Source organism: Hibiscus syriacus, unplaced genomic scaffold (assembly GCF_006381635.1).
Source record: "Hibiscus syriacus cultivar Baekdansim isolate YM2019G1 unplaced genomic scaffold, ASM638163v2 tig00112293_pilon, whole genome shotgun sequence".
NCBI classification, from domain to species: Eukaryota; Viridiplantae; Streptophyta; class Magnoliopsida; order Malvales; family Malvaceae; genus Hibiscus; species Hibiscus syriacus.
Window position 1 is genome coordinate 2,690,555 of NW_024063296.1, and position 19,679 is coordinate 2,710,233.

Below are 19,679 nucleotides of genomic sequence, written 5' to 3' on the forward strand. Positions count from 1 at the left end.
AAATTTATTAAATCAATTAAATTAATATTAAAAAACACTCTAATCAGATTGTGATATGTGTCACAATTTGATTGGAGAAATAATTTTATTAAATTAAATTGAAAATAGGACCTAATTAAAAATTAAGAATTAAAGTTAATCTTGGTGATCAAATCGATTAATTCTAAAATCTAGAGAATTTAATCTATAAATTTAATACATGACTAGAATAAAAGATTTTAAAGTTAATACTCAAATTAAGACACTAGACAAATTAAAAACAGAATCAAGATAAAATTGCATTAAATGAAAATCCAAGGAAACAAATCATATACAAGCAATGACCAAAATGGAAGAAAACAAAGTAGGGTTCTAGCACCACAAATACATAACTTTACAAGGATCCACACCATAATTATACTAATTTTATTAACTGTCATGTAAAAAACTCCTATTAAATGTTAACAGTATGTGATTATATTGGAACCATTTAAATTGTCATGTGGTCATATTAATGTAAATTTGAAAATAATGGTAATTTCGTTACCAACTCATAGTTAAGTCGTCATTTAAATCTATTGTGCTTCAAACATTAATCGTCAAATTGTTGATTTTACAATAACTAATATTAAGAAATGACGTTGGTAAATAGAAGTCAATTTACGTAAGATTCCATACTGATTCACCAATGAATGTCATAATTGACGTGCATGTAGGATGGACCCCAGGCCCGTTCTGATTATTTTTTGACTTAGGGTGAAAAAAAAATAGATCCTAATTTTAAAAGGTTAAGAAATATATAATATAAATTTTTATTAAATTTAAAAAATAGTAATTCATTATAACATAAAAATGTTAAAATATATTTAAGCATACAAATACTTATAAAAAAACATTGCCTTGAAACATTGCTTAATGCAAAACCATTGATGATAGTGTCAACTTCAACGCTTTCCAATATTTTTTCTCAATACATAACATAGCATTTAAAAGTAAAATAACGTTTTTATCTAAAATTTGAAAATATATAAAAATCAAAAGAAATAACTTGAAAATGTGATCTACCTAAAAACTTAAGAACAATCTTCAATATGATTCAAGCACCACAATTGATGATAAACAATTGTGTTTGTGTTTGTGTTTGTGTTTGTGAGAAATATGATAAATTAAAAAATGAAAATAATAATTTTTAGAGAAACCGTGAAATATGGAAGAGAAAATAAACATGCTAATTATACTTAATTCTTTTCTCTTATTGAGTTTTGAAGAAAAATGTTAATAAAATTTTTCATTGATATGAAAAATCGGAAAAGAGATTTGGTAAATTGATGGAAAGAATTTGGAAAGACCAAAATTAAAGAGATTCAATTGATTTTTTTTTAATTTTAGGAAAGACATTGAATTAGAATTTGATGGGAAGAACAACTTATTAACGTTAATGTAAAAATTCAACGAAGGCTATTGACACTTTAATGAATTAATGATCCCATTATTTTATTTTACATTTTTAGTTTATTATCAAAAAAATAATTTTTTTATATTTTAATTTTTTCTATGTATTTTTTATTGATAATCTATTTTTATCCCTTAAATTTTTATAAGATCATTTCCTCCAAAATTTTATAAAATCACTTCTAAATAATAAGTTTTGCGTTTGTTCCTGCATGCATGCAGGGTGGTGTATAGGGATATGCAGGTGTGGCCGGTACCTCTCCACCTATTGAGGGCAAGGTCTTTAGTTCTGAAATATTGCCTTGCCACCATGAGACGGCAAAATCTACGGACGTGTTGTTGAATGATCCATGAATGACATTATTGACTTGCATTTAGTGTATGGAAAGGCAAGTAGGTGTAGTAGTAAATCCTTATTTATCTCAAATATTATATTTTGAATAATCCATACGCTGAAATAGTTTTGAAATCATATTTGTTTTCCAGAAAATAATTTATAAGTTTTTAAAATTTAGTTCCAAAAATCAATATTCAGTTATTTTACCGATATTATATTATTTTCTTTTTTGATAACTTTTATTGAAAACAGTTTTCGAAATATATTCTCAGTGAATTTTATTTATTTATTCTTTATTTTTTTATCGAGAGTTGATTTTATTGCTATAACATTATATTTAGAAAAGATTTGAATATATATTACAAAAACAGCTAAAAATCACTATTCTGAACGTTATTATCATTTTTCATGCATTTATAAAATAATATTTCCTACCTTGTACAAATTTCTGCCAAACACAAATGTTATCATGTAAACTTGAAAATAAAACGAGAAAATATATGAGTAATATGGTAAAAGAACTTGATCAAGATGATTAAAATTCTTATGAAAAGCCTTCAGTGGTTAAGGAGCAAATCAATAAACAAATAAAGATGATTAAAATGCTAGAGGAAGATGTTTTTATCGTTGGTAAATTAGAGGAAGGTGATAGAATCGGAGACGATACAAAATTATATAGAAGTTGCTTTTCAAAGAGAATTATTTGTCCCCACACAAAAATGTTAGAGAGTTAAGACAAATGTCCCCACACAAAATGTGTTGAAAACATTGTGATAAATTGGAAACTTTAAGGCATAGTTTTTAAGGATAAAAATGGAGATTCAAATAATAAATTTACCGATTCATATTTTAATCTATGAGATCTTTACAATGGTATCACATATGCTCAAAACGGTTGAGTGATGGAAGAGAAATTGATTCTCAAAATAGGGTACATGTGAATTGTGTTATATAAGGAAAATGAGAAAACCATATACACAAACCCACTTATTAATCTTTGAATTACTTAGGTTGAGATAGTCAATGAATATGACTTAAATTAACTATATTAATTAGGACATGGGGGTTTTGTAAGTATTTTACCCACTAATAAATATTTTTCTTAAATGTGACGTATCTTTTTGAATATTCTTAATTAAAAAAAGATATTATATGATTTCCTTTTAATTTGAATATTAATATGATATATCTTACAGTTCACGAATATATTCTATTAAATGCGGTATTAATCGATTATTGCCGAATTTATTAAGATACTTATTAATGACCTTACTTTTCCAAATATATTTTTTCTATTAAACGAGTTAGGTTAAACACATCTAAAATCTCTTTTTTTCTTCTAGTTTTCGGTAATAGTCTTATGCAAGATATAGTTCGTGATTTCTGCAATTGCGTTACTGGACGCTGATCATCTCGTTGTATCTTGGGAGACAAATGAAAAAAATATTTTACTCACTATAAATTAAATGTGACATATCTTTTTGAATATTCTGAATTAAAAATGATATTATATTATTTCCTTTAATTTGAATATTATCATGGTATATCTTACAGTTCAATAATATATTCTATTAAATGCAATATTAATCGATTACTTCCGGATTTATTCAGATACTCATTACTGACCTTACTTTTCAAAATATATTTTCTCAATTCTTCTCCTATGAGAAACTCTATAAATACCGCACAAACCAGTTAGGTTCAACACAACTAAAAACTCTTTTCTTTTCTAGTTTTCGGTAATAGTCTCATGCAAGATATAGTTCGTGATCTCTGCAATTGTGTTACTGGATGCTAATAATCTCGTTGTCGTATCTTTAGAGACAAATGACCAAATATTTTACCCACTATAAATTAAATATTTTTCTTAAATGTAACATATCTTTTTGAATATTCTAAAATAAAAAAGATATTATATTATTTCCTTTAATTTGAATATTAAAATGGTATATCTTGTAGTTCACGATATTAAATGTTGTATTAATTGATTACTGTCGAATTTATTCAGATACTCATTAATGACCTTACTTTTCAAAATATATATTTTCAATTCTTCTCCTATGACAAACTCTATAAATACCGCTCAAACTAATTAGGTTAAACACAACTAAAAACTCTTTTCTTTTCTAGTTTTTGGTAATAGCCTCATGCAAGATATAGTTCGTTATCTCTGTATTTGTGTTACTGGACGCTGATAATTTCATTGTTGTATCTTGGGAGACAAACAACCAAAGATTTCGAGCACCAAGGAGTGGTCGAAAATTTATCTTAAGTAAATTATGTAGCTACAAACCTCAATTAGTTTCCATATTGTTATTTTGTCAACATTCGGGTTTTTTGTTCTAAATTGTACTATTTATTTTTCAATAAAAATTTTTTTCATCTTGGATTGCTATACTTGTAACAATCTTAAGACATATTCTATCTTTTTCCTTTCTAAAATCATCCAAAATGATTTGGAAATCTTGAGAAAATTGGGAAAATCAAATTAATTCATTTTTAAAATTTTTTATAGCTTTAACGAGTTTGTTTTAAGTGGACAAATCAGTTTTAATAGAAATAGTCATTGAAGTAACATTAGTTATTGATCGTAAATAAACGAGAATTAATTTTCTATTTATTATAATTATTACTAATTCCAATTTGATTTCTTTTACAAAACCATGGAGACAACATACTCCATTGGGTTACCCAACATGGATACCAAAATGATGATTCCAATTTAGAATACAAATTTGAATATGAATTAGCTGGCAGTGGCAGTTAACCACAGGGATAGGCTCGTGAAATTTTGTGGGTAAAATTTAAGACATGGCAACAAAAGATGTTGTTCTATCTGACATTATTGAGCTATGCTAAGTTCTTGAAGGAAGATCCTCTTGTGTTTAAAGACAGAGAAGGAGAATAAAACGTAGATAATATTATTGCCTTCAATATGATTGAAGCTTGGAAGCATTTTGACTTCATATGCCAAAACTATATCTTGAATAATTTACATGACTAATTGTATCCAATATACTCTAGTTATCAAACGCAAATAAATTGTGGGAGACTTTGGACCACAAGTATCAATATGAAGATGTTGAAGTTAAAAAAAATTTAGTTGTCAAATTCTTGAAGTATACTATGGTTGATTCCAAACCAGTAGTAAATCAAGCGGAGGAACTCTAACTGATTGTTAAAAGAATTTTTGATGAAATAATGGACATAAACGAATCATTCCAGGTGGCAACTATTATTGAAAAGCTACCTCCCGAATGGAATGACTTCAAGAATTACCTGAAGAATAAAAAGAAGGAAACAATAGTGGAAGAACTAATTTTCAGACTTCAAATAGAAGATGAGAATAGAATGAATGCCAAAAAGCTCAACAAAGAAACATTCAAAGATGCTAAGACAAATGTGGTAGAAGTCAAGGACTTCAAAAAGGGAAAACAACCCAATAATAGGTCAAAGATGGGACCTAAATGTGGAATTTCCAAGAAGGAAAAATTCTAAGGAAAATGCTACAAATGCGGAAAGATGGGGCACAAATCTACTGAATGCAGACATCCAAAAAAGTCAAAGCTCACGAGACAAATGTTGTGGAAGGAATTGTCAATAACGTGGAGGACTTGGATCTATGTTTTGTGATCTCTAAAGTCAACATGGTTGACTATAACCCAAGAGAATGGTGGCTTGATACTGGAGCCACACTTCATATTTGTTATGATAAGGATTCATTTTCTGAGTTGATACCTTGCGACAATGGGGATAAACTCTACATGGACAATACTATGACTTCCAAGATCAAGGGGAATGGTAGTGTGGTATTGAAGATAACTTATGACAAAGAACTCAAGCTGTAAAATTTGTTGTAAGTGCTTGACACACGGAAAAATCGTATTTCTGGGACACTTAAGTGTTCATGACTTTATGATGATGTTTGAATCCCAAAAGCTGATTTTGTCAAAAGGGGAATGCTTGTGGGTAGATGATATGTATTGAATGATATGTATAAACTTAATGCTACCTTTGTAGAAGCTAAAAGCATGAATAAGAATATTGTTTCTTCTTACATTTAAATGCTTGAGTCATTTAGTTTATGGCATGGTAAGCTTGGATATGTTAATTATAATACTTTGCCTAGGTTAATTAACTTGGAATACATCCCTTTACTTCATATTAATTATAATCGTAAATGTAAAACATGTGTTGAGGCAAAATTAACAAGATCATCTTTTCAAAATGTTTGAATAAATACTAAATTGTTTGATCTAATACATAACGACGTTTGTGACATAAAATTTGTTCAAAAGAGATGAAGGAATAAATATTTTTATTACCTTCAATGATGATAGTACACAGTAATGTTATGTGTATTTGCTTAAGAGCATAGATGAAGCTATAGAGAAATTTAAACTCTATAAGTAAAAAGTCAAAACCAACTTATTAAAGGGATTAAGATGGTGAGAAATGACCATGGTGGTGATTATGTTAAACCATAAGGAAAATTTCGTTCACAACATGGTATAGTTCAAAAAGTAACTCAATCATATTCTCCTCAATCTAATGGAGTAGTCGAGCAAAAAAATAGACTCTAAAAGAAATGATGAATGTTTTGTTAGGAAGCTCTAAGCTATCACAACACATGCAAGGGAAGTTGTTCTCTCAGATAATTACCTTTTAAATAAGGTACCCCGAGAAAAAAAAGGATAAGACACCATATCAGTTATGGAAAGGTAAAAACTTTCATATAAACAGTTGAAAATTTGGGGTTCTTGTCAAGGTAATGAATAAATTACCAAAGTAAATGAAAATAGGTCCTAAAATTATGGTTTGCATTTTCATTGGCTATATAGAACATAACAATGCATATTGGTTTCTTTTGTATGAATCAAAGAATCATGGGATTTACAAGAACACGATAATGGAATCAAAGAATGCATCATTCTTTGAAGATATATTCCCTTATAAATCTAGGGCGGTCGATCAAAGTTCAATAAAATGAACTTTAGAGACTAATAATGAAGATAGTTTAAATGATCAACAAGAGGTTAAAACTAAAATAGAGCCAAGGAGTAAACGAGCAAGAGTGGAAAGATCATTTGGATTATATTTCCTAACATTTATGTTAGAGGTTGAACCTCAAACGTATAACGATGCTATACAATCTTCGGAATGCACCTTATTGAAGGAAGCCATTAAAAGTAAAATCGATTTTATATGCAAAATCAAGTATGAGAATTAGTGGATGTTTCTCCGGGAATTAAGCCACTAAGTTCAAAATGGATTTTCAAAGGGAAATTAAAAGCATATAAATAATTAAAAGTATAAGGCTAAATTGGTTATAAAAGGTTATCGATAAAAAGAAGGCCTTGATTATTTTTTATATATACTTTCCTGTATAAAGAATAACATCCATAAGAATGATACTTGCAATTTTTCCTTTGCAAAATCTAGAATTACATTAAATGGATGTTAAAATAGATTTCCTTAATAGATATCTTGATGAAGAAATATGTATGGAACAACCTGAGGATCATGTAGTTTCAAATCAAGAAAGGAAAGTATGTAGATTGGTGAAGTCTTTGTATGAACTTAAAAAAACACTAAAATAATAGCATTAGAAATTTGATAGTGTAATGATGAAAAATGACTTTAAGATAAATAAATGTGAAAAATATGTATATGTCAAAATCATAAACATTGGGTATGTTATTTTATGTTTGTATTTCGATGACATACTCATTTTTGGAAGTAACAATGAAATGGTAAATCATACCAAAGACATGTTTAAATTCAAGATTTGATGTGAAAGATATGAGATTGGTTGATACGATTTTATGTATCCAACTTAAATGATCATCTGAAAGCCTGATATTAACTCAGTCACACTATGTGGATAAAATTCTTGAGAAATTTAACAAGAATGATTTTGGTATATCCATAATTCCAATAAATTCTTGTTCATATTTATCTAAAAACCATGGTGAAAGTGTTCACCAAGTGAAATATGCAAGAGTCATAAGCAACCTAATGTATCTTATGAGTTGTACTAGACTGAACATAACTTATACTGTGAGCTATCTAAGCATATTTACAAGCAATCCAGGGAAAACCCACTAGAAAGCGGTAACAAAGATATTGAGATATCTCATATATACTTGAGATTATGAATTGCCTTAATTCCAAAGATCTTACTATCCTAGAAGGATACACCAATGTCAGTTGAATATTTGATATTCAAGATACCAAAGATACAAGTGAATATGTATTCACTTTGAGAGGAGTAGTTGTGTCATAGAAATCCTTAAGACAATCGATTATAACTCGATCTACAATGGAATATGAGTTTGTAGATATAGACAAATCTAGAGAAGTAGTAGAGTGGATTTGATATTTTCTTGAAGATATACCTTAATGGAAAAGAATGAGCCTACAGTATGCATATAGTGTGACAACCAAGCAACAATGGCTAGAGCATAGAAATTCATGTATAACAGTAAATCAAGACATATACGTCATCGACGTAATATTGTTAGACAATTAATCTCAAATGGAGTTATCTCTATTGATTTTGTAAGATAATGATAATATCGTGTATCCACTAACTAAATGGTTAAATTGAGATCAAATTGAGAAATATCAATGGGAATTATACTAAAACCCATGAAAATTAAAGGTGTTATGTGAAGGGAACCTCTTTCTTGTTGACAGGGGATCTCTAGATCTAGGTTCAAAGGGACAACCTAATTACATAAATCATGTACAATCACTTTAGGAGTTTCTAATCTCAATTTCGTTCCTATGATGTAAAAAATGATTAAAGTGGTATATGTTAAGCAAGACTTTTAATGACCATTGTCTGATTCGTTGAGTTGAGCAACATAAGTCACCTATATGAGAGTGAAGTGGAGCAACTTCAAAGAGACTATAGGACATAATTCTTTCAAACTCTTGTAGAACCAGGCGATGTTCACGGCTATATAGATATACCTATGAGAACCAATATACAAGTAAGAAAGATAATACACACCGTTTGCATAAACATCACAACAATTCAAGGATATCATGTCTACTAGTTAGCCAGTAAAGTAAATATATTGTCACAATGGAAGGTTCAAAAGAGGACATCTACCTATCCAATGCAACTATCGTTCGTAGGGTTTATCACTACATCAACTAAAAATATTTTGATAAGATCACCAATTTCATTCATGTAGGGGTGTAACATCCTAATATGATTCGATCCGAAGGATTTGAATGTCACATAGAACCACTGAAGTGGCTAACCATTGTTTTCCATTTAAAACATCATATATTTATGAAAATACATTAATAATAGTAATAAAATCCTTTTTTATAAATTATAGCTCCATGACATAGTTTAAAATAACAAATACAACTCAAAATTTGTAAATCATAAAACATAAGTAAGAGTCATTTTAATACACATGCCCAGTACAAGTAACCATATAGTACTCTGTAAGGAATGTTGGAAATCTACTGAGATGGTATTCCTCGAACGACTAAATATACTAACCTACAAATGAAAAACATCCGAACACTGAGCTTGCAAAGCCGATTAGTATAATCGCTAATCTAGAGCAGCATATGAATCTTATAAACATAAGCATGCTAGAAGATATTGTAATAAGCAGTAGGTACATTATCCTAATTAAGTACTACCTACTTAAGGTTCAATGGTTCTACATCTCTAGTGTAAGTCTCACACTTCCCTTAATCTCTGTAAAGGGCCTAGCTATGATTAAACATATACTAGGTCTCTAACCTCAATATCATCTTACAATACATCATCATGCAACACACAATGATAGTAGCTGACATCACAAAGACGCCAAGTAGAATCATACAACAAGTAAGCATCATGGTGTAGTTCGGGGTCCTATATTATCACGAAACTAACACCCTTATTTGTTTACTACTTAAAACTTATGCGAGATTTAGGCCAAACAACATCAGCATCACACACTATTAATGATCGCAATGCACACTACTTTATGTAACAATGCATTTTCTTAGGGATATACATCTCTAAATCCCAACTTAGGATTACTCATTCCTTATAGAGATGGTCGCACGAACCATCGATTCTCGAGGTGGACATACACACTCATAATTTCAATTCTATCCTTGAATAGCCACCAAGATGATCTCTCATGGAATCGTTTAGGTGAACGGTTCTTTCAACAAACGTTTCATTAAAGTCAAGCATCAACTCAAAAAATGATCAAAAGTTCTTTGTACCCCGAGACTTGAAACTCACTATCTTACTCATAATATCCTTAGTACATAAGGTGAGATCCAAAACTGTTGCATAAAAACATACACCATGCTAACTTACTCCTCGCGAGTACAAGAGGCATTTGCGCCCAGCCAGCAACTAAAGTGCCTTGACACTGGCTATGTTATATCTTGATATTTTCTGGTAAACACAATGACTGCTATACTGGCTAAAGTAACTTGGGCATTCTTAACCCTCTCATGGAGATCTCTACCTCTAACGTTGAACTTGGGATTACTAAAACTTTATGGGATCGGTCACGTGAACCCTCAACTTATAATGCAAAAATGTCCACATAGTTTTACATCTAACTTGAAAGCCCACAAGGTTGCTCCCCTAAGGACCCGTAACCCTAAGGTCCAAGCAATTCTTGAGTTAACAAATTCACTTAGGTTAACTACAGAGCCTGACCCAAGCACTCGAAGAATGTCAAAGATTACCTTGTTTATTCTATTTGGAATCACTAACTAGGCATCTAGGTCCTCGCACTAGGGTCTCAAACCCAAATAATTCTCCCACTTGATTCATTTGGATTACATGAAAGTATGCATGGACTTACGTACACTGATGAAACATTATCAATTGGAACAGTTCAAACTTGACATCCAAATCACTATGTTAACATCCACTATAAACCTCCTGGATCTAATGAGATAGAATATACTTAACTATATTGGAAACATGTCAACCAAATCTTTCACTGATACATGCATCACAAGGCTCACATCAAAAGAAGAAGTAATAACTCTTCCAAATGATCCACTCGTCTAAGCCTTGGAAAAGAAGACCAAAACAACAACAGACTTACGATGACTTTTTGAATAGGATACTGATCTTATTTGGTCAATATGTCTCTGGATATACAACCTTCTTTCTCTTATCTTTCCAACGGTTCTTGAATCACATCAATCTGATATCGGGAACTCAAGATACATTCATTTTAGTGAAGGCATCGCATGCAGAAATTCCTATACGAGATTCATACGTGATTTTGTAAATATTACGAATTTTCAATATTTATATTGATTATTTGTAATATAATTTAATATAGGATGATGCATTATCTTTTAGGATTAGATTTAGTATTTTATTAGGAATTAAGGCTAAATTAAGACATTATTTTTAATTATTATTATTATTTTATTAGGAATTAGAGTCAAGACATGTTTAGTTTGTTATTATTTTATTCCTTAGTTATTTAGGACCTTTAGAACTCAACCCCTATATAAAGGAGGCTTCATTCAACTTTGTAAATCAGATTTCTTTGATTAATAATACAACGAGAGTTCGTTTTTGCAAGTGATGATTTCCTTGTGCCTTTAAAGCTTCTTCTCCTAGAGTTCTTTCAAGTTCTTGTGCAGGAGATTAATATTCACACTCCAATTTGCCTTTTCATTGTGACTAGGAGGGTTGGTTAGAGCCATATTATAGTGTTTTCCTTTTTATTGCGACTAGGAGGGCTCGATAGGACACTTATCCATCTATTTTCCATAAATCCATCCTCACCGTCATCATCTTTACCGTTCACCTTCATAAGGGATATTTTTTGATTTCTTGGTTATCATACTTTATTTTCAATTTCTTTATCTTTTGTTTATCTTGTTTTAATATTGTTTCTTACCTTTTTCCAACACCTAAAAGAAACCCTAAGAACCCTACTTGTTGTCGCCACCTTCCCCTATTCATTCCCTATTGTTCTTCATCGAGTCTAGAGCATTCTAGGTTTGATTATTCAACAAAAGTAACGTTCATTAACCTGCCACCGCTTCCCTATCAATTGCTATCAGATTTGGGTCGGTTCTTGGAAAGAAGCAAGCGATATTGCTTGTTCTTGTAAACAAAACTGTCAAGGTACCCTAACGGAGCTAGTTCACAAAAGATTCATCGTTTCAGGTTCTTTTTATTTAATTTTAATTTATATTCAAATCCTTCTTATTAGTTTACTATTTTTTTAAAAAAAGAAAAAGGCCAAAAAAAAGAAAAAAGAAAAATCAAAAAGCCAAAAAAGGTAACAAAAATTGAAAAATTGAAAACGAAAGAATTTAGGATTGATATTATCCAGATATCATATTTATTCTAAGATTAATATCCAGTCCAAATTTCACCCCAATCAGAGTTCATTAGAGCCTTCAAATACATCATTCAAGTTTCATCGGTAGATTCGATCTAGAATCTTGTCGAATTTCTTGAAAATTCTAAAGGAGGAATTTCATGGTGAAAATTTTCAGATTGCAACTTCATATATTCAATATCATTCAAACAAAATCAGAATTTTTGGAGATTAATAACACCTTCAAACAAAGCGATCACGAAAACATATTGTTTGAGGACTCACCGTTCAACAGTCTACTGGATACTACTAAAGGTATTTGGTTTTGAAATTTTACAGGCGGCTTCTTGATGCATCGAAAGACATTCAAGAAGTTTTCCAAAATTTTTGGACACCGGTAACCCCCTCAAAAACATTGCTCAAGTTGATCAGTGTTTTCTAGGTTTTTTGGTTTGGTTCCTTTTTTTCTTTGACTCTTAGTGCTTTAGGTTCTTTTGTTTTTCCTTTTTATTGTTCTTTTGCATTATCGAACACATTTTCTTCCTAGTGTTAGTAGGACTAAAGAGTTTGCATAATTCTTCCTTCTTTGCTTTCTCGTTCTCTTGGAGTCTAACATTTTTTTGGCCTCTTAAAGCTTTTAAGTTTTTCTTATTGCCTTTGATAGTAATCAAACTCTGATAAAAACTGTGGAAGACTACTTGGAAAAGTGAGTTTTAAAGAGCACAAGATCGGCTTACTTGCCTCTCGTTGTGTTACTTTCTTGGAGTGACTTGTGAGGTTTCTTGCTTTGTTGAATTTTCTTTCTTTTGTTTTTATTTTACTTTAAAATTTTCTTTTGAGTGTTATGATTTCAGGATGGGCGACAATAACAATAAGACACTTACTACTATCTTAGCCGCACTTGCACGACTCACGACTCAAGTTGAAAGATTTTATAATAGCATGAGAGAATGATAAGAACCACAACCTGATCTACCAAACCAGAATCCAAGAATAAACAATGTTGAACTTTTGGTACCCATACGAGAACAATCACGTTTCCAAGAACCCAAACTCTTTGTAAAACCAAAGTTCATGATCCCATCTTTCAAAAGAGACAACGATCCAGACAGGTACATCATTTGGGAAGGAAAAATTGATCTCATGTTCTCATACCATGACTACCCTTAAGCTAAACAAGCTCCCCTCATTACCATGCAATTCGAAGGATATACTCGAACATGGTGGATACAAACGAAGAAAAAGATCGAGAACTTACAAATTCAAGCAATCACTTCTTGGACCGACCTCAAACAAACCATGAGGAAGCAATTCTTACCGACACATTATACGCGAGAAGTTAAACTACGACTACACCGATTTTGACAAGGTAGAAGTTCAGTTGAAGACTACTACAAGAAGATGCAGTCTTTAACAAGGTACAAGTTCAGTTGAAGACTACTACAAGGAGATGCATTCCTTACTCAATAGGACTAACATAACAACAAAAGAAGAGGACATTGTGTCAAGATTCATCGTCGACTTAAACTCAAACATCACTGATCTTCTTGATCTCCATGGGTACGAAAACCTTGAAGATACACTAAAGAAAGCAATGACAATCGATGCACAAATCCAAAGGAGATTCCAATTCAAAGAACATTACCAAGGTACTTCATCCTCTTACCAAGGTAATCCTTCAAATCCTTCCTTATCTTCTACTCCATCTTCTCTAAAAAAAGCCAAGAGATGACAAACCTGACAATGAGAAAGAAAGATCAGCAAAGAATGACACACTTCCAGCCCCTAAAGATCAAGTGATAATTTGTGAGGAGGTAAGGATAACAAAAAAAAAAAGAAAAAGCTAAGAAAGAGGCAAAAACAAAAGAGGTCACTAGTTACAAAAGCCAAAAGAATAATTACCCATGGGAGGTGAGTGAACCTAATTGTGAGAAGAAAAGAGTGACTCAAAATCTATGTGTGAGCATAAGAATTAAGAGAGAACCTTCTTTACAAACATCCTTCCATCCTTGTTCGCTTTAGGGAATCAATTGTTTCAATTTCTAACATTAACAAGGATTCGCCTAGTGTGTTTTCATCTCTTTTACAGGATTTTCGAGAAGTGTTAGGTGATCTACCTAACGAATTACCACTAAAAAGAGGAAAACAACACCAAACCAATCTAATATAAGTTTGTGCATAGGGAATCCATGTAAATGATGAAAAAGTAAAAGCAACACGAGACTGACCCACACCATCTTCCACCGCCAAGAGTTGTCGAATAGTGCTAGGTGACCCTCCGACGGGTTACCACCTAAAAGCCCTAATCACTATGCCATATCAATGAAGAGTCACAATTTACGAGAGTCCAAAGGTAAGTATTTTATTACTCATTTTAATGATATTGTAATGTACTTCTTCTCCTTTTTACAAGGTAAGACTCTTGAAGTTGTCATTCATACCAAACACAACTCCTTTAAGTACGTAACAAACCGAGGTAAGAAAAACATAGTAGATGATGCTTTAACATGAAGATATACTCTTAAGCATACTACTATTCCGATAATTGAACATATCAAAGATGTATATCATGATAACTCGGATATTTCTGATATTTATGTCCATACTTTTAAAAGTGCTTTTAATGAGCTTTATCTTGTATATGAGTTTCCTTGCCAACTAAATAGTTTCTATAGTCTACAAATCTCCTCCCGAGAATTCTTAATTCATGAACCACACTTAGGAGTCTTAAGGGATTACTTTAATAAACCAGTTGACATGGTTTTTAAACACTCATTCTCGCCACACACGAATAAAACCATGGAGAAATTATCTAAATCAATCATACAAAAAGCCAACAGTGATCGACGCCATGTTGAATTTCAATCTAAACATCAGATTACAAGACTTTAATGCAAAAGAGGATTTCAAGACTACAAGAAATCAGTTCCTACAAAGAAGAAACCTCAACTAAAACGCATAAAGACATATCACATTGATCCTGGTAAATGTTTCACAAGTTTTCCTTCCAACACATCTAATTTTCTTTCTTTTGGATTTTTAGATTCGAGGATGAATCTTTTGGAGGAGTGGGGGAATGATACATGCACAAGAGTCCATAATACATTCTTGTTTGGACTAATGTTTCTACTCGAACGTATTAGAAAGTCTCGAAGATTCAAAGAACATATATTCGGTAAGCATAATGTGAATGAATCATTAAATGATTCTAATGTTGCTCCCTTTAATGTTTCAGATTCAAGGTTGAATCTTTTTGAATAAAGGGAGAATGATACATGAATCACAAGTCTGACATCAAAGGAAGAAGTAATAACTCTTCCAAATGATCCACTCGTCCAAGCCTTGGAAAAGAAGACCAGAACAACAACAGACTTGAGACGACTTTTTGAATGGGATCCTGACCTTATTTTGTCAACATGTCTACTGGAGATACAACCTTCTGTCTCTTATCTTTCCAAAAGTTCTTGAATTACATCAATCCGATATCGGGAACTCAAGGTACATTCATTTTAGTGAAGACAACGCATGCAGAAATTCCTATACGAGACTCATACGTGATTTTGTAAACATTATGAATTTTCAATATTTATATTGATTATTTGTAATATAATTTAATATAGGATGATGCATTATCTTTTAGGATTAGATTTAGTATTTTATTAGAAATTAAGGTTGAATTAAAAAATTATTTTTAGTTATTATTATTATTTTATTAGGAATTAGAGTCAAGACATGTTTAGTTTGTCATTATTTTATTCATTAGTTATTTAGGACCTTTAGAACTCAGCCCCTATATAAATTAGGTTTCATTAAACTTTTTAAATCAGATTTCTTTGATTAATAATACAACGAGAGTTCGTTTTTGCAAGTGTTGATTGCCTTGTGCCTTCGAAGCTTCTTCTCCTAGAGTTCTTTCAAGTTCATGTGAGGGAGATTAATCTTTACACTCCAATTTGCATTTCATTGCGACTAGGAGGGTTGGTTAGAGTTATATTATCGTGTTTGCCTTTTCATTGTGACTAGGACAACTCGATAGGACACTTATCCATCTATTTTCCACAAATCCATCCTCACCATCATCATCTTTACTGTTCACCTTTATAAGGGAGATCTTTGGATTTCTTGGTTATCATACTTTATTTTCAATTTATTTATCTTTAATTTATCTTGTTTTAATCTTGTTTCTTACCTTGTTTCTAGTACCTAAAAGAAACCCTAAGAACCATACTTGTTGTTGCCACCTTCCCCTATTTATTCCCCATTATTCTTCATCGAGTCTAGAGCTTTCTAGGTTTGATTCTTCAACAAGAGCAACGTTCATTAACCCGCCACCGCTTCCCTATCATTCACTTTATTCTTCGATCATAGTGTTGAAACTTCTTGAGCAGACCATCTGGCACGCTAACTGTTGGAACCGTTTTTCAGTTTAGGTTAGTATCTAACAAGATATTATAAGGATCCACCTTTAAAATATGTCCTAGAGAGTCTCAAACATCTACCTTGATGCCACTTTTTACAATTCTTAGACTCTGGATACATCACTCTATTGGAACCATATGCTTCAGTCATAGAAAGTCCTACGAGGTTGTACTTTCAACCTCTGACTCGATCAGTACAACTGAACTAATGTCACCCTCTTTTGCTCACGAGAATTTCTGGTTCTCCTGGTCGATCGACTAGGATAGGTCTACCAATACTGAAGTCTTCCTATTTAATCTAACGAATTTGTCTACTAAACTCATCCTTATGTCTTACACTCTTTTTCATAACCTTAACCCATCGTGTCAACTCAGAGAATACTTTAGGCAGATATGCCACCATTGTGCTCGATTACTTATATGAAGTCCTTCAAGGGACCTTCTCCACCTTAAGGACTTAGTTAAAACCAATTCCAAAGCATCTCGAGTCAACCAAAGGAAATATCTCTTATACTCAAGCATCGTACAATCTCCAAAGTCTCTCACTAGTCGATAGCGTTGCCCTTGAGGAAGTTGTTTCATAGTCCTCGTGATTTTTCTCAACTATTGATCACCCGAAATTGAGTCATCATAAACTAAACTATAATTTCAATGTTTTAAACTTCCTTGTCCCTCTATAAGAGACTCTATCAGTGTTGTCACACTTAGAGTATCCCGTTAAGCAGTCTATGATCTACGAAAAATGTCTACAAACTCCTAGAGAATGGAAATAAATCCTCTAAAGAATGTCATCTGAATGACTTTCCAACATTAGAACCTTGCAATCCTCTACCCTAGGTAAGAACTCATCGCTAGAATTATTGGGATGAGATACACGAGTCTCCATTCTATCTTCGAGACTATGCTCAAAACCCAAAACCATCACCACTTCTATAAACATGGATACAAAAAAGAAGTATCATCAGGATTCTAGTCTTATAAATGTACTTTCAATACCTAGGGGAATGCATTCACTAACACCTTACTATAACTGACCACTGGGTTCGATGAGCGACTCAACCTGACGCTCTGATACCACTAAATGTAATACTCTAATCCAATCTAACCCGAACTCTGAAGGATTTGAATGTCACACGGAACCACCAAAGTAGCTACCATTTTTTTCATTTAAAACACATTATGTTTCTGAAAAGACATCAATAACAGTAATAAAATCTTTTTTATAAATCGGAGCTCCGTGAAACGTTTTAAAACAACTAATACAACTCAAAGTTTATAAATTATAATACATAAGTAAGATTCCTATGAATACACGTGCCCACTACAAGTAAACATACAATACTCTTGAAGAATGGTAAAAATCTTGCTGTAACGGTGCTCCTTGAATAGCTTAATATACTAACCTACAAACGGGAAACATGTGAATGCTGAGCATACAAAGCTAGTAGTATAATCACTAATCTAGATAAGCATATGAATCTCATAAATATAAACATGCTAGAAGACATGGTAATAAATATTAGGTACATGTATGATCCTAATCAAGTACTACATACTCACGGTTCAATAGCTATATATCTCTAATGTAAGTCTTATGCTTACCTTAATTTCTACTAAGGGCCTCTCAATGAGTAAAAGTATACTAGGTCTCTAACCTCAGTATCATCCTATAATGCATTATCATGCAACACACAATGATAGTACCCAACATCACAAAGACGCCAAGTAAAATCATACAATAAGTAAGCATCATGGTGTAGCTCAGGGTCACTTAGTATCACAAAACTCAAACCCCAATTTTCTTACTGCTAGAAACTTAGGTGAGATCTGGGTCACACAGTATCACCATCTCCCTATTACCTCAGGCTAGGTCTCTATCACACAGCATTAGCACTTTGCCAGGCTAGTATACTGCTCTAAAGTAATCATAGCGTTTTGAGTCACATAGCATCAGTACAACGTTCAATTAGCAACTAAAGTATAACTCAGATGTCCTCATTGTTTCCCGAGTGATAAATAAATGCATAAGTCTTATGGAATCTTATCTCATAAGATTATTATGACTATCATACATGTAACATTATTATCACATGGTTATCTTATCATTATTATCAATTACAACACAAGTAGGTGATATCGTTCCCTCACTCACTACTATCTTGTTCGCTCTCTTTCCTAGAACATTATACAAGAGCTTATTAGTAATTTAGTGTTCTATACCCTTAAGGCAATTTGTGACCAATGCTACCCGCTTAAGAAATTATAATTAGCCCAACACTCACTTCGGGTACATTTCATTGACAACGATTCCTTAGTCGTTCCTATCTTATTTTCCATCGGTTCACCCTTGAATTAGTAGGGCAACTTACACATATTTGATTATAATTATTCTTGGGGTACTCCTTTTCCTCTATCACGCTTGTCATGTCGTTCATCGTATCCCCCGTTGGTATATCCTTTGAAATGATCCTTCATTCACGATGAATTCATGTTCGCTTGAATAAACTCGAAGGTATTATGCTTTGTATGTTTACTTTGATTGTAACCCACTTTTATGAATGTTTCTGGGCCCCTTTAGCTAATTAAGTCCCTCACGGACTAAGTCCCATAATTTCGGATCATCATTAGCTCTTATTGCCTTAACAAAGTCGAATGTAACCATCCGAAATGAGTAGTATTGATACCATACATGCAATATCAATACTCCTTTGAGGATCGGTACCAAAAACGACTACTGGATTGCAAAATTTACCACCAGTATCGATTCTATTACCCTCAGTATCAATATCAAGTTGCAGTATTGATACCAGGTTGCAACATGAATATTCTCCTTATAAAATGCCTAAAAATCAATTCAGTTCATCTAGTATCGAATACTTAAACCCATAAATATCTTATTTAAGCTCAGGAAAAACCCAAGAATTACTTCAAGGGTCTTAATTTCGTTTTTAAACATGTACTAAAGTTTTAAGAAATTATTTTGGGTCTTAAAATGGCATAAAAACACCTCTTTTACATTAATTTCTCCATCTACCCATGAAATCAAGCATAAACACTAGAAATGCATAAAACTCAAACCTAAAAAAAATCATGATTATTAAAGCCTTAACACTACAAAGGTTTATAAATAGATTACCTTGATGTTAAAATCCCAAA